This window comes from Schistocerca nitens, chromosome 1 (genome assembly GCF_023898315.1).
Source record: "Schistocerca nitens isolate TAMUIC-IGC-003100 chromosome 1, iqSchNite1.1, whole genome shotgun sequence".
In the NCBI taxonomy this organism is placed as follows: Eukaryota; Metazoa; Arthropoda; class Insecta; order Orthoptera; family Acrididae; genus Schistocerca; species Schistocerca nitens.
The window spans coordinates 341208786-341225459 of record NC_064614.1 but is presented as its reverse complement, the minus strand read 5'-3'; the positions used below and the strand labels follow the sequence as shown (position 1 = coordinate 341225459).

At 39.9% G+C, this 16674-nt stretch overlaps 1 protein-coding gene across 4 annotated transcripts in view; it reads right to left on the bottom strand.

Annotated features, from left to right (window-relative positions):
* Window positions 1-16674, bottom strand: part of LOC126248650 (leukocyte surface antigen CD53-like) — a 177318-nt gene that overhangs the window by 38735 nt on the left and 121909 nt on the right. The gene's annotated exons all lie outside the window — the stretch shown is intronic.

The window sequence follows — 16674 nt, the reverse complement described above, 5'->3', positions numbered from 1 at the left end:
ACATCTTTCACACATTGTGCATAGTTTAGCCAAAGATACTGTTATTCCTCTTGCTTGCACTCATACTTTTTGTACATTAATCTCATAGCATAGCTTCATCCAGGAAACTTGCCTCCTTGATTTTTTTTGTTATTGTCTGATGGTGATGCCATTTTTTTCAGAACATAAGCACATATTGTGAATGATGCAAGTATATTTGAAATCCATTTCTAAAATGCACCTTATGTAAGAATACTCTGGTACATTTCCCACATTTTGTAAAAAAAGAAACTAAAAAGGCTACTCATGTCATTGTGTGTAGCCTAAGATTCGTGACTTTCATTATCATAACTAACTTTGAATCTATTGTTTGCAACAATGTAACTTTGAAAAGTGAACAATACCACCTCTAATGCCTCTTTCTATGAACTCAAGTAGTTCAATATCAGTAACAAGCCACAATTCTGCTCAAGCTATTTTCAGTAGAACATCACATGTCAATCCAGGTGAAGTAATGTAGGGGGCAGGAACTTATTCATATGCTTTAGGACATGGACCACAAAAGTTTTTGAACACATAAGCAAACATCAGCAGATCAATTTTGTAATATAAATTGGAATACTTTCCAAGTATTTTAAGCTTGAATCTATTCAATACAGTCCAAGCTCCTTGGTACTCATCTTCTTTTATAATTTCACCTTTTAATAAACTTTTAATCATCTGAATTGAAGGTAAATGACATTCCAGTAAAAATGATTCATTGTTCATAAACTCATATGGAAAAATGGGCTTCTGAGTAACTGAGTGAAACTTGTCAACATCAGAAAAATATGTCCAGAATATCTTGAGTTCATTTGATTTTGAGTATGATCCACACTTTTCAAGTATGATTAACACTTTTTATGTGCATCGACAAAGTGATACCTTACCAAATGATATATTTCTCCACATTTGATGGTAACAGATAAACACAGCCTGGATTTAGTTTAACTTCATCATCACCAACTGCCATCATTTGTTCAAATAAGTTTGTGATCAAGTAATGAACATTGTAATTGCTCAGATTGTAAAATGAGACTGGCACTATGTACTGAGGCCTTAGTTCATGCTGAAGCGGTCATGTGCAGCCGTTTGATATGCTCCAGTGAAATGGCCATGATGTGTGTATCTCCTTTCTTAAAGATACAGTGTACTTAAAAATGTTGTAAAATCGAATTCTATAGCCTTTCCTGATTACATTGATATATACATTAGAGGATTTCAAATGAAAAATGACCTATGTATACAAAATTAAATTATGGTCATGTATGCTGCCATGCCCCCTTTATTCCTGTTACAAAGACCAGTATTATTTCGAAAATGACTGTGAACTTTCTGTTTCCAGTGATTATACGTATGATACATTGTATATGTTGATAACAGTGCAGGTTTCTAGTTTCTGTAAATGATTATCTTTGTAAGTATTTACTTTTGTTGCACTGAAGCAGCTTGTTCACGTGTTGCTGAATGTTTGTTGCCCAAGTGCTACATATATTTAGGAAGTTCAGACCCTTTAGAGTGCAATAAATATGAACTATGCCACGCATCAAGAAACTGAATAAAAGGAAATTAGTGGTAACCAGTTTACAAACAAAGCAAGCCACACTGTTGAAAATGTCCTATGTATCAGGGAAGAAACTCTCACACAGCACGCCTCCTGGTGATTCAAATTTTTGTGCTGTTTGTAGTGGAACTTGTTGATGTGGGCATCTTGTCTTCTTTGATAAAGGAATTGGTGAAATGTAAACAATGTGATTGTGTAGGCTGTCTGGATATAACTGAACAACAAAGTAGCAAGAAGGGTTTAGTGTCAAAATTAGTTGTTCTGTGTAGATCCTGCAACAAATGTACCTCAAAAATTACTTCAAACATTGTGCATAATTCATATGATGTGAATTTGAAGTTAGTATATGCTACATGTGCAATAGGAAAAGGAAAAAAAGGCTGCTCAAACGTTTTGTGTTTTAATAGACCTTCCTCCTCCTCCCAATAGATTCAGCAAGTAAATAAAAATAGTTTTAGGTGCCTTGAAGGTTGTTTCTAAAGCATCTATGAAACATGCATTAGAAGAAACTGTAAATAATAGTGGAACCAGGGACATTGCTGTTGCACTTGATGGGACATGGCAATATTGAGGACATTGTTCCTTGAATGGTGTTGTAAGATCTACTTCTCTGGAGAATTGAAAAGTTTATTGTTTATTGTATTTTTTTTTTTTTTTTTTTTTTTTTTTGCATGGAGACACTAACTGGTGTCTTTTGCAAACGTCATAGCATTTTTTACAAGTTTAGTACAGTCATATATACATATGTGATTACATATACATGATACAAATGTACCATTGTACCTAATAAGGCACAATATTGGGTGTTACATCGTACCTATTACAAATATTCAGATTTTACACAACTATATATATATATATATATATATATATATATATATATATATATATATATATATATATATATATATATATATATATATATATATATATATATATATATATAACAAAGATGATGTGACTTACCAAACTAAAGCGCTGGCAGGTCGATAGACACACAAACAAACACAAACATACACACAAAATTCAAGCTTTCGCAACAAACTGTTGCCTCATCAGGAAAGAGGGAAGGAGAGGGAAAGACGAAAGGATGTGGGTTTTAAGGGAGAGGGTAAGGAGTCATTCCAATCCCGGGAGTGGAAAGACTTACCTTAGGGGGAAAAAAGGACGGGTATACACTCGCACACACACACATATCCATCTATCCATCCACACTCAATCTCCCACTTCCAGCTCCACTCCCTCCAAAACCTCAAAATTCCAATCAACACAATCTGGAACCACAGCACCCTAATTCAGTAATTAACCTTTCCTCCAAACCTCTCTCCCAATCCGAAACCTCTGTCCTATCCAAAGGCCTCACCTTCAACCCCACTCCCAGATTCAACCAAACAGCCCTCGTCAAAGATTTACTGTCCTACACTTGTACTCTCTGCTGGAAATATCACTTTGCCACGAACAAAAATGATCCTAACTACTCCTAATGATCCAACTCCCCAAGACACTATCCAAATTGAACCCTGCCTGGAACAGTTCCGTCCTCCATCAAAGCGGGACCCACCTCCTCTTCCTCAAAATCACCCTCTCCAAACCTTCCAGGAATTTCTGACTTCCAGCCTTGCCTCTCAATCCTTCTTAAAAAACCTTAATCCTACTCCCAACATCACCACTGCTGAAGCCCAGGCTATCCGTGATCTGAAGGCTGACCAATCCATCATCATTCTTCCGGCAGACAAGGGTTCCACGACCTTAGTACTTGATCGTCGGGAGTATGTGGCCAAGGGACTGCGTCAGCTTTCAGACAACACCACATACAAAGTTTGCCAAGGTAATCCCATTCCTGATGTCCAGGCAGAGCTTCAAGGAATCCTCAGAACCTTAGGCCCCCTGCAAAACCTTTCACCTGACTCCATCAACCTCCTGACCCCACCGACACCCCGCACCCCTACCTTCTACCTTCTTCCTAAAATTCATAAACCCAATCATCCCGGCCGCCCCATTGTAGCTGGTTACCAAGCCCCCACAGAACGTATCTCTGCCTACATAGGTCAACACCTTCAACCCATTACATGCAGTCTCCCATCCTTCATCAAAGACACCAACCACTTTCTCGAACGCCTGGAATCCTTACCCAATCTGTTACCCCCGGAAACCATCCTTGTAACCAATGATGCCACTTCCTTATACACAAATATTCCGCACGTCCAGGGCCTCGCTGCGATGGAGCACTTCCTTTCACGCCGATCACCTGCCACCCTACCTAAAACCTCTTTCCTCATTACCTTAGCCAGCTTCATCCTGACCCACAACTTCTTCACTTTTGAAGGCCAGACATACCAACAATTAAAGGGAACAGCCATGAGTACCAGGATGGCCCCCTCGTACGCCAACCTATTCATGAGTCGCTTAGAGGAAGCCTTCTTGGTTACCCAGGTCTGCCAACCCAAAGTTTGGTACAGGTTTATTGATGACATCTTCCTGATCTGGACTCACAGTGAAGAAGAACTCCAGAATTTCCTCTCCAACCTCAACTCCTTTGGTTTCATCAGATTCACGTGGTCCTACTCCAAATCCCACGCCACTTTCCTTGACGTTGACCTCCATCTGTCCAATTGCCAGCTTCACACGTCCGTCCACATCAAACCCACCAACAAGCAACAGTACCTCCATTATGACAGCTGCCACCCATTCCACATCAAACGGTCCATTCCCTACAGCCTAGGTCTTCGTGGCAAACGAATCTGCTCCAGTTCGGAATCCCTGAACCATTACACCAACAACCTGACAACAGCTTTCACATCCCACAACTACCCTCCCGACCTGGTACAGAAGCAAATAACCAGAGCCACTTCCTCATCCCCTCAAACCCAGAACCTCCCACAGAAGAACCACAAAATTGCCCCACTTCTGACAGGATACTTTCCGGGACTGGACCAGACTCTGAATGTGGCTCTCCAGCAGGGATACGACTTCCTCAAATCCTGCCCTGAAATGAGATCCATCCTTCATGAAATCCTCCCCACTCCACCAAGAGTGTCTTTCCACCGTCCACCTAACCTTCGTAACCTGTTAGTTCATCCCTATGAAATCCCCAATCCACCTTCTCTACCCTCTGGCTCCTACCCTTGTAACCGCCCCCGGTGTAAAACCTGTCCCATGCACCCTCCCACCACCACCTACTCCAGTCCTGTAACCCGGAAGGTGTACACAATCAAAGGCAGAGCCACGTGTGTAAGCACCCACGTGATTTACCAACTGACCTGCCTACACTGTGACGCATTCTATTTGGGAATGACCAGCAACAAACTGTCCATTCGCATGAATGGACACAGGCAGACAGTGTTTGTTGGTAATGAGGATCACCCTGTGGCTAAACATGCCTTGGTGCACGGCCAGCACATCTTGGTGCAGTGTTACACCGTCCGGGTTATCTGGATACTTCCCACTAACACCAACCTATCAGAACTCCGGGGATGGGAACTTGCTCTTCAATATATCCTCTCTTCCCGTTATCCACCAGGCCTCAATCTCCGCTAATTTCAAGTTGCCGCCACTCATACCTCACCTGTCATTCAACAACATCTTTGCCTCTGCACTTCTGCCTCGACTGACATCTCTGCCCAAACTCTTTGTCTTTAAATATGTCTGCTTGTGTCTGTATATGTGTGGATGGATATGTGTGTGTGTGCGAGTGTATACCCGTCCTTTTTTCCCCCTAAGGTAAGTCTTTCCGCTTCCGGAATTGGAATGACTCCTTACCCTCTCCCTTAAAACCCACATCCTTTCGTCTTTCCCTCTTTCCTGATGAGGCAACAGTTTGTTGCGAAAGCTTGAATTTTGTGTGTATGTTTGTGTTTGTTTGTGTGTCTGTCGACCTGCCAGCACTTTCATTTGGTAAGTCACATCATCTTTGTTTTTAGATATATTTTTCCTACGTGGAATGTTTCCCTCTATTATAACCATATATATATATATATATATATATATATATATATATATATATATATATATATATATATATATATATATATATATAATTATTTATTTTAGTTTAATATTAATATTCACTTAAAGAATATAAACACTTGTCAATTGAGAAATATTTCAGTTTCACTTTGAATAAGTTCCCTTTGTCACAACTTATAGAGCTCGGTAAACTGTTGTACCATATCTGACCACTAATACATGGACTATGGTCTGTTGTTTTTAATTTTGTTCTTTGTCTGTAGTAGCAGTTTTTATTTCTTGTATTATAGGCATGCATATCAGAGCACTTTGTTGCTTTGTTTTGATGTGTCACAAAAAATATAATTAATTTGCAAAGATACAGTGAGCAGACTGTGAGGTATTTATGATGAACAAAGATTTCCCTGCATGAAAGTTGTTGATGTTGAGTGCTTATCTAAGTAGTGTCACACCTGCCATGGTAACACTTAAGGACATATTGAACATCAGTGTTCTAAGAATTATGATGGTTAGATTGGAGGTATAAAGTGTGATGGAGCTCTAAAAATATTTCAGAGGTCGGTGCCTGTTTATAACGTTAGATAAACGAAGTACCTAGTTGATGGGGCTCTTAAGTCTTTCAATAAAATTAATGAGTTCAATGTTTATGCTGATACAATGTTAACAAAACAGGAGTATTGTGGACATGTGCAAAAGAGGATGAGTGCTAGATTCAGGAATCTATGAAGAGAAATGAAAGGAAAGTTGCTATCTGATGTAAAATCTCTGTCTAGCTGAGGCAGATTGACAGAAACTGAAATAGACCTTCTTCAGAGTTATTAAGGACTGGTCAGTAGATGAACTGCACCTCTGAATAATGTTACAGCAATGAGAAAAGCTGTATGGGCTACCTACTTTCATAAGTTGTCCACAGATGAGCACCCTGTTCATGGACTTTGCCCTAAAGGAGCAGATTCTGGGTGTGGTTACCAAAATGCAAACGAAAGTGGTCAAATATACCATCATAAGCATTCTCTTCCTGAGCCTGTATGAATGAGATAAAACCAACTTTTAGAGACCTGAGTGAGCCTGTTTGCCTAATAAATGTCTTCATGGGGGCTCTCAGAATACAAATGAAAGTTTCAACCATTGCATGCCTAATAAATGTCTTCATGGGGGCTCTCAGAATACAAATGAAAGTTTCAACCATTGCATATGGGAATGATTACCCATGAATGTTTTTGTAGGACTAAATACATTAAAAGTTGGTGTAATAGATGCAGTGATATGCTTCAATGATGGAGTGATAGAAAGGTTGGAAGTCCAGAGAAATTTAGGCATAAAATGTGGCTCTAATATGGAAGATCAATTGCTTGTGTGTGACAGGCAATGGTTGCATGGAGCTGAAAGATTCGCTCTTCAAGACACCTAAGAAGCAAGAAGTGTTAAAGGAATGGCAAAAGGAAGCTTTAAGATGAAGAAATGCTGCAGGATGAAGACTATGCTTCAAGAATATTCTGAGGCACAGTGTAAATGGAGTCATATCTTCATTCACAATTTCCCACAAGTTGTATTTTTCAGAATTCAGGTACAAATATTTCCTAAGGTTTATAAAGTATTTAGTAAAGCTTCTTTTTTTCTGATGGTTGTCACTTATCTTCAAGCTTTCAGGCTGATTTGTCACAATCTTTTCCTTTTCTTGGTTTGACCCAAAAAAAATTCTCATTAAGTGGAGTTCACGTACATAGCCTTTGACTCCTCCTTAAACAGTGCTGTGGTCCTACAACTGTTGTTGTTGTTGATGTAGATATGATTCTATGGATGGTAATTGTCTTTGCTGCTTTTACTGACACTGCTGATTCTGCTGATGTTGGATCTGCTGTTTTTGCTGATGTTCGTTTTGCTGCTGTTGCTGGTGATGATTCTACTATTTGTGTGGAATCTTCTGCTGCATCTTATATTAGTGTTGCTGCTTCTGTTAATGTTGTTATTGGTGGTTTTGGTGCTACTACTGCTACTACTTCAGTCGTATCAGCTGTTACTGGTATTTGTGATGTTACTGGCACTGATACTGTTATTGGTATTACAGATACTTGTTTGTGCCTATTGATTTCCTTCAGTAATTTTTGCATCATTGTTGTTGTTTTCTGCTTCTGTTGTTGCTGTTAGTGGTGATTGTGGTGTTGCTGCTGCTACTACTTCAGTTGTATCAGCTGGTACTGGTATTTCTGATGTTTCTGGCACTGCTAGTTTTGTTGGTGCAGCAGATGCTTGTTTTCTGTGTCACAATTTTTCATCTGTTTTTGGCAACAGATTAACTTTGCTATACCAAAAATGGAACTTATTTTTGCATATCATGCATATGCATCATTTCTGCCTCCTCTGTGATGAGCTGTAATGCTACTACTTGCTAGCCTTGAAAGGTTTTTTTATGTAACAGAAATGGTACAAAATTAATAGGTTTATATGTTTCTTGTGATGGTGCTCTGTAACATACAGCTGTAAAACCCAAAATCCTCTCTCATATTTCTTGTCTTTCAGGGTCATTAATTCATAATCAGAAGTTTTGATGCCACAGATGTTAATAGAGATACCTTTACTCTGTTTTTCAAATATGTGAACTCACTTCAGCTTACTGGGAAGCAATATGTTAGCAAAGTTTAATTTGTTTTAATCTGGAATATATTTAGACATAAGTTGTGCACCCTTATTTACAGGATATGAACGTGCTAGAATTGACCACTTCAAACAGACATTGTTGGTTGGTTGGTTGGTTGGCTGGTTTGGGGGAGGAGACCAAACAGCAAGGTCATCAGACCCATTGGTATAGGCTCAGATGGGCAAGGAAATTGCCTGTGGGGCACTCAACTGCGCGGTTGTCAATGCCTGTACAAATTTCAAACCTGTGCTCAGTCCAATCACACCTCTTTCATGAATGATGATGAAATGATGAGGACAACACAAACACTCAGTCATCTCGAGGCAGACAAAAATTCCTAACCCTGCCGGGAATTGATCCCAGGACCCAATGCTCGGGAAGCGAGAATGCGACCGTGAGGCCATGAGCTGTGGACTCCTTTTAAAGGAACTATCCTGGCATTTGCCTGAAGTGAATTTAGGGAAACTATAGAAAACCTAACTCAGGATGGCCAGAAGTGGGTCTGAACCATCGTCCTCCAAAATGCGAGTCCCGTGGGACATCGCTAGGTACAGAAAATATCCATTGAGTTAATGTTCATTACTGTATGTATATTTGCTATCACTTTTGGCAGTTTTGAATGTAGTCCTGCATAAAATCCTTTATTTTCATTAACATTAACATGAAGAAGTTGAACTATTTCTTTCACTGCACAACTAGAATCTCTTTGCATTCCTTGTACTCAAGAACATTTGTTTTATTCCACCTGACTTGGGCAGGAGAAAGCTGTAGACAGGTGAAAACTTAATTTTAATATGTTGGTTAATTTCATGCACTGTGTTCTGAAAAAATCAAAAACATGCACCCAAGAAATGTCTAGTGTCCTTGAACTCAACAAAATTAGCTATCACACCTGTACATATTCAGATTTTAAACACACATTCTGCAGTAACCCATTCAAAATCATTAATTTAAGTCATTTTGGTGACTGGTCATCCATGATTGTGAATCAGACATTTGAATAATACAACAATTTTGCTAGGCTAGCCTCAAAATCAATTATGGTCACCCAACTGAGAGATGTGTCTGTTTTCCATTGGTCTTTGGCCTCTGCTGTAAGCACATATTAGACAATAACTACTGCAGATTCTGCAGTATTGAATGAGAAGCATCCTTGACTTACACAAATCAACAGTAGGTGAATTTGGGAAAGAAATTGTAGGTGCAGTTATACACGTAAAGAAGGTTTACAACACTGTTGGAAGGAAAGAGATATAGCAAAGTGTGAACAGACCGGAAATGTCAAAAGAAATGCAATGCAGAATCAGAACCATATATAAAAAAAACCTGAATTATTTTATAGCAAATAGTAAAAAATCAGAATGAAGAGGTAAGACAAGAAATGAAACAATACAAAACATGTTTCAGATCAATCTTCTAAATGGAAATATGGAAAGAAATAGGCTGAATGCCTAGGCTGCCTTAAGAGAATGGGAAAAGAAGATTACCAAAAGGATTAATTGGAAGACCATGAACAAGATGAACAGACAAGGTGAAGGATAATGTGAATCAATGCAGACAACATTGGGAAGAAATGCTGAATGATGGACTGTGGGAAAATAAAGAGAAGAAAGGAACAGGCTTTGTGAATGACCTGCATAAGCAGAAAATCAGAAACATTTCTGGAAGAAGAAGAATTAGTATGTAGAGGTTGTAAGATTGACAGTAGTAATATATATGACAGACTTACTTTTATTATGTTGTGTGTGTTGTAACAAAGCAGGTGGATTCCTTCCTCCTGTTACATTTTTCTTACCACCTTTCTGTCTCTCTCTCTCACACACTCTCCCTTTTTTTTGGCATGTGCACTGTACCAGAACTCATGAATATTAACTCAAGGATTAAGCAAATTAACTTTATTATGTATTACATTCCTTTGGTTAGTTAGAATCCATTAGTGTGACTAATTTACTATATCTAAAAACCATGCAAATTATAAATACTAGTAATATAAAATTTAACAAACAATGGAAAATCCAGGATGGAATGTAACAATATTATGAGAAGGAAAGTTGCTACTCACCATTAGCAGAGATGATGAGTCGCTGATAGGCACAACAAAAAGACTTTCACAATTAAAGCTTTCGGCCTATGACCTTTGTCAACAGTAGACACACACACACACACACGCACACACACACACACACACACACACATGCAAACGCAACTCACACTCATGACTACAGTCTCACACCATTGAGACCACCATACTATCCCACCCCAGACCCCTCCTTACCTCCACCCAATCGCCACTCCCATCAGGCACTAGTGCTGCTGTTCGCAGTGTGGTTTCAGTTGCCTGAGACTGCAGTTGCGTTTGTGCGAGTGCATGAGTGTGTGTGTGTGTGTGTGTGTGTGTGTGTGTGTGTGTGTGTGCCTATTGTAGATGAAGGCCATATAAATTTCGTGTCCAGGAGTTTATTCTACAATTCAGTGACTGTCTTAAATGACTGTGACCTGTTAATTAATTTAACAAAATGTATTTATCTTCAATAATGTTCACTGTGGCAATGAGATTGGACGATGAACAGTGTTCCTTCCAATAGTTAATTACTGTACACATTGTTTTCATACCGATTTGACTGTCAGATCTGGAAGACAGTGTTTTAAGGGTGGATTTCTGTGACTGTGTTAAAGATTCGGTTGCCACACATGAATTTTAGTGTCACTTCACATTAGATTACTGCACTCAAATGATCCTATTATAGAACATCAGTCGAGTGTAGTATGTGGGTAGTTGCTTATCTGTGCATGAATTTCAATAGATGAGACTCATTCTGGCCATAACAATTAGTTCATTCAGTAATCAAAGTGCAAGTAAAGTGTCTGAATTGCAAATGCAGTGTGGAGCACATATTAGTAATAAATTGTCCCTAAAACCAACTTTTCAACCAGATTCCATAGAGACACAGCTACTGATAGCCCATTTGTACTGGTAATGGTTACACTACAGTAAGTCTGAAGAAAAGCACTGAACAATGTTGACATCTATGACAGTCCAGTGCTGACAGCATGCATCTCCAAAGGGCAGCCTAATTGTTATAACCCTCGTCCTTCAGAGTCACTGAGTCATTTGACTAGTTCTGAATAGTTCTGACTAGTTCAATCTTATCCAAGAGGTAAAAGCAATTATTCAGCAAATTGTCACAAGTTCTGTCTTGTCAACATCTGCATCATATTTTGCTGAACCAACTCAAAAGGAAGTGCACTTATACATTTCAAGGAACAGGAAACTTTATCTTGAAAGATGTGCATGCAAAGAAAATGTAAAGCAATCTCAAATGCACATGTTGCCTCCTCACCTCTGTGCTGCACAGTTACATTGACTTGCTTTACAGTGAAAACTACACTCCTGGAAATGGAAAAAAGAACACATTGACACCAGTGTGTCAGACCCACCATACTTGCTCCGGACACTGCGAGAGGGCTGTACAAGCAATGATCACACGCACGGCACAGCGGACACACCAGGAACCGCGGTGTTGGCCGTCGAATGGCGCTAGCTGCGCAGCATTTGTGCACCGCCGCCGTCAGTGTCAGCCAGTTTGCCGTGGCATACGGAGCTCCATCGCAGTCTTTAACACTGGTAGCATGCCGCGACAGCGTGGACGTGAACCGTATGTGCAGTTGACGGACTTTGAGCGAGGGCGTATAGTGGGCATGCGGGAGGCCGGGTGGACGTACCGCCGAATTGCTCAACACGTGGGGCGTGAGGTCTCCACAGTACATCGATGTTGTCGCCAGTGGTCGGCGGAAGGTGCACGTGCCCGTCGACCTGGGACCGGACCGCAGCGACGCACGGATGCACGCCAAGACCGTAGGATCCTACGCAGTGCCGTAGGGGACCGCACCGCCACTTCCCAGCAAATTAGGGACACTGTTGCTCCTGGGGTATCGGCGAGGACCATTCGCAACCGTCTCCATGAAGCTGGGCTACGGTCCCGCACACCGTTAGGCCGTCTTCCGCTCACGCCCCAACATCGTGCAGCCCGCCTCCAGTGGTGTCGCGACAGGCGTGAATGGAGGGACGAATGGAGACGTGTCGTCTTCAGCGATGAGAGTCGCTTCTGCCTTGGTGCCAATGATGGTTGTATGCGTGTTTGGCGCCGTGCAGGTGAGCGCCACAATCAGGACTGCATACGACCGAGGCACACAGGGCCAACACCCGGCATCATGGTGTGGGGAGCGATCCCCTACACTGGCCGTAAACCACTGGTGATCGTCGAGGGGACACTGAATAGTGCACGGTACATCCAAACCGTCATCGAACCCATCGTTCTACCATTCCTAGACCGGCAAGGGAACTTGCTGTTCCAACAGGACAATGCACGTCCGCATGTATCCCGTGCCACCCAACGTGCTCTAGAAGGTGTAAGTCAACTACCCTGGCCAGCAAGATCTCCGGATCTGTCCCCCATTGAGCATGTTTGGGACTGGATGAAGCGTCGTCTCACGCGGTCTGCACGTCCAGCACGAACGCTGGTCCAACTGAGGCGCCAGGTGGAAATGGCAGGGCAAGCCGTTCCACAGGACTGCATCCAGCATCTCTACGATCGTCTCCATGGGAGAATAGCAGCCTGCATTGCTGCGAAAGGTGGATATACACTGTACTAGTGCCGACATTGTGCATGCTCTGTTGCCTGTGTCTATGTGCCTGTGGTTCTGTCAGTGTGATCATGTGATGTATCTGACCCGAGGAATGTGTCAATAAAGTTTCCCCTTCCTGGGACAATGAATTCACGGTGTTCTTATTTCAATTTCCAGGAGTGTAAATTTCTGTGGTGAAAATTACCTGTTGACTTGCCAGTGTATGAAAACATTGGTGATAAATGGGTCTTGCACTCTGATAACAGGGTCATATAACTCCATCACACTTTGTTTTTTTAAAAATGTAAAAAGTAGTTTGAGATGAAGAGAATGCCATAGCAGAGTAAATAGAGGTTAACTGGATCAAACCACTTAGAAGACTTTAGTTTGATAAGTACTCACTGTCAAATGCTCACATCTGCAGGGTGACTGGCATTATCCTCCCCACCCTCCCAGATATTATTTGGTGGGACAATACTGGCCGATGTTGTATATAGGAATGCTGTAGCTGCAGTAAATTGTAGTTAAATGCAAGTAGCCCTTCAGAGGAACACCAGATACTGCAGGGTTTGCCATTTGGACCACAATGTAGATCAATATAATGGACTGAGCAGAAATATACAAAAACATAACTGATAAATTACACTACTGGCAATAAATCATTGGAAACAATAGCGATCATAAAAGAAAGCCTGGGAGTAACTACTTGAAGCAACATAAAGAGGAAATACCACACAAAAGTAATGGTAGTAGTAGGAAAAGCAAAGGCCAGTCAGATTCATTGGGTGAATCCTGAGTTAATGTTATTAAGTCATATTTGTTGGATAAATCCTGAGCTAATGTTATTCATTCATGAAGGAAGTGGCTTTCATGGCACTTATTCAACAGATCCATCAGTACTGCTGCTCATTCTGCAACCCGTAATTGTTGGATTAAAAGAGGAGATGTGTTTGTCTAGTATGCAATGGAGGACCATGTATTTGACCATTAAATTCCAGAGTGATGCTACAGGAAACAGGTACCTCAAAGAGGCATTTACTTTAAAAATTGTGAGAGTTTATGTGACATACAACTCTCACATCTCAGATGATGAACTATCTCAGAGGAAACAATTTACAATTAAATGTCAACAAAATAAAAAAATTATGTAAATTGCATTAGTTTACAAGAAAATGCTATTTTGCATGTTATATATGAATTTTTTATTTTATTAATTCACCAATATGCATTTCACCTTGTAATTCAGTGAGTATTGCATGATTTTTCAGTTTTAGATTTGAAACAGTTGATAGAAATATTTAATAATAAATGAAGAGGAACTAAAAACAAAATTTCAACTACAATGTTTGTAAACCATGCAATTTTCCCTCATGTAGAAAACAATTTAAATGTTCCCACATGCCAGATCATTAACACAAAAAAATCAAAAGCTACACATTAGTAAAATGTATAATTAAACTCCCATACCAAATTTGGTGTTCATAACTTTAATCGTGTATTGTATTTCAAATTCATTTTAAACCTTCATGAATCGCTAATAGCTCCTAAGATATTGCTTGAAAGAGCATGTTCCTCTCTCTTTTCAAGATGACAGCATGGCTAGCAAGAGTTATTTGCTTGTGATGTGTTATCTAATACTGGGCTCCTAGGCCTTTCAAAGGAAAGCCTCCCCCCCCCCCCCCCAGCATCTCACCCCCCCCCCCCCCCCCCCCAGCATCTCAGATGCTCAGATGTACCTAACTTGAGGGATGATAACATAATATTTTTGTCATGAGATAGTTCTCTCTACAGCACACACGTGTTTTCTGATTATATTTCACTGTTGTGGTAGGGAATGGTGTTAGATAAATAACTGCTGTTAGTAAGTGTCAATCTCCTGACTGTTAGTGCATATGCATTAACATGGATTGTGTTTGCTGATGTTTCTACTGTAGATTGTATAAGGAGAGGAGGAGAAGGAGGGTGGACATTGATTGTAAGTTCTTCATTAATGAAATTTATGAATGTTTGCAATTTGATATAAATGTTGTTGTCGATGTTGTTGTTGTTGTTGTGCTCTTCAGTTTGAAAAATGTTTAGATGCAGCTCTACATGCTGCTCTATCTTATATAAGTCACTTCAGCTCCAAACAACTACTACAGCCTATATCCATTTGAAGATGCTTATTATATTTATCTCTTGATCTCCCTCTATAATACTAAATTGATACTTTTTTATATTAGACAAATGGTGCCACAAATTACTTTATTTTCATTAGTTACACTGTCTACCTGTCTAATCCAACCTACACCATTTGAACCTGCTTACTGTATTCATTTCTTGGTCTCCCTCTATGATACCAAACTGACGATTAGTGAGGCCTGACATTGTCAGGTAGGAGAGGTGGTCTTAATGTGATTGTTGTTTTTGTTGTTGTAGCAGGCTTCTAACGGACTCAAAGCTCCTGTGCTGATCTCACATGATTCCTCCAGACGCTCCTGTCTTGTGCTGCCTCTTGCCAGTTATTTATTCCCAATCTTTTGCATGTGCAATCAATTTCATTGCACCAAGTACTCCTGGGTCTCCCCCTTGGTCTTTTGCCATATGGCTTCTCCCTGTATATTCTTAACACAATTTGGTCTTCTTTCATTCTCATCAGATGTCCAGCCCATTGCAGTCTTCTGGCATTTATTAGGTTTACTATCGTTGGTTGTTGTGATAGCTCATGGATTTCTATGTTGTGTCTTCTCTTCCAGCATCGTGATTCACTATCATATTGTGGACCATTGATTTTTCTATAAACTTTATTCTCAAACACTTGTAAATGGTGGTGTTCTGTTTTCATTAGGCTCCATGTTTCTGCCCCATAGATTACAACTGGTTTAATGATTGTATTATATAACTTTATTTTAGTTTTCCTAGTCAGCAGTTTGGACCATAAGCGATTTTGTATTGCATAATAGGCTCGGTTATCATTTTGCAGTTTTGCTTTTAGTTCTACCTGTCTCTGATTTTGTTCATCTATCACTGACTCCAGAAATCTGAACTGTTCAAAATGCTGAAATTTGTGTTCACCAACTATTGGATGTGATTGGTTATTCCATTGATCTCTGCTTCTTTGAACTATCATGTATTTCGTTTTCTTGTCATTTACTTTCAGGCCAAATCTTGATGCTTCTGTTGCAAGCTCCATAAATAATTGCCTAATCTCTATTTCACTGTTTCCAATGAGCACTATGTCATCTGCATATGTTAACATGTTAATTTTGCTTCCTTGGAGGATCCCAGCAGGTACCAGTTTGAATTTACTCACAACTCTTTCTAAAGCTATATTGAAGAGAAGGGGGAACAAAGCATCTCCTTGTCTTAACCCAGTTTTATTTTTCAAATGATCAGACTTTAATCCATTGAATAAAGCCCTGCTTGTATTTTCATCCATGCATACTTCGCAGAGATTTATCAATTTAATTGGGAAACCAAATTCAGTCATTACATTCCACAAGCCTTGTCTATGGATGGAGTCATAAGCTTTCATGAAATCAATGAACAGGTAATGTATTTTTTGTTTGTATTCCCAAACTTTTTCATTTATTGATTTGATTGCAAATATTTTGTCAGTGCTGGATCTGTTTTTGTGGAAGCCATTTTGATAATCCCCAATTATATTTTCTGCATATGGTTTTAAGCGGCATAGCAATAAGCAACATAAGATCTTACAATCTGTATTGACTAATGATATTCCTATATGGTTTCTGAGATCTTTTCCGTCTCCTTTATATGTATAGGGACTATTAATGATTCTCTCCACTCTGTTGGAATGTTTTCTATTTTCCTGATTATCTGTTTTAGATGAAAAAACATCTGTGCAATGCTTCTCCTCCAT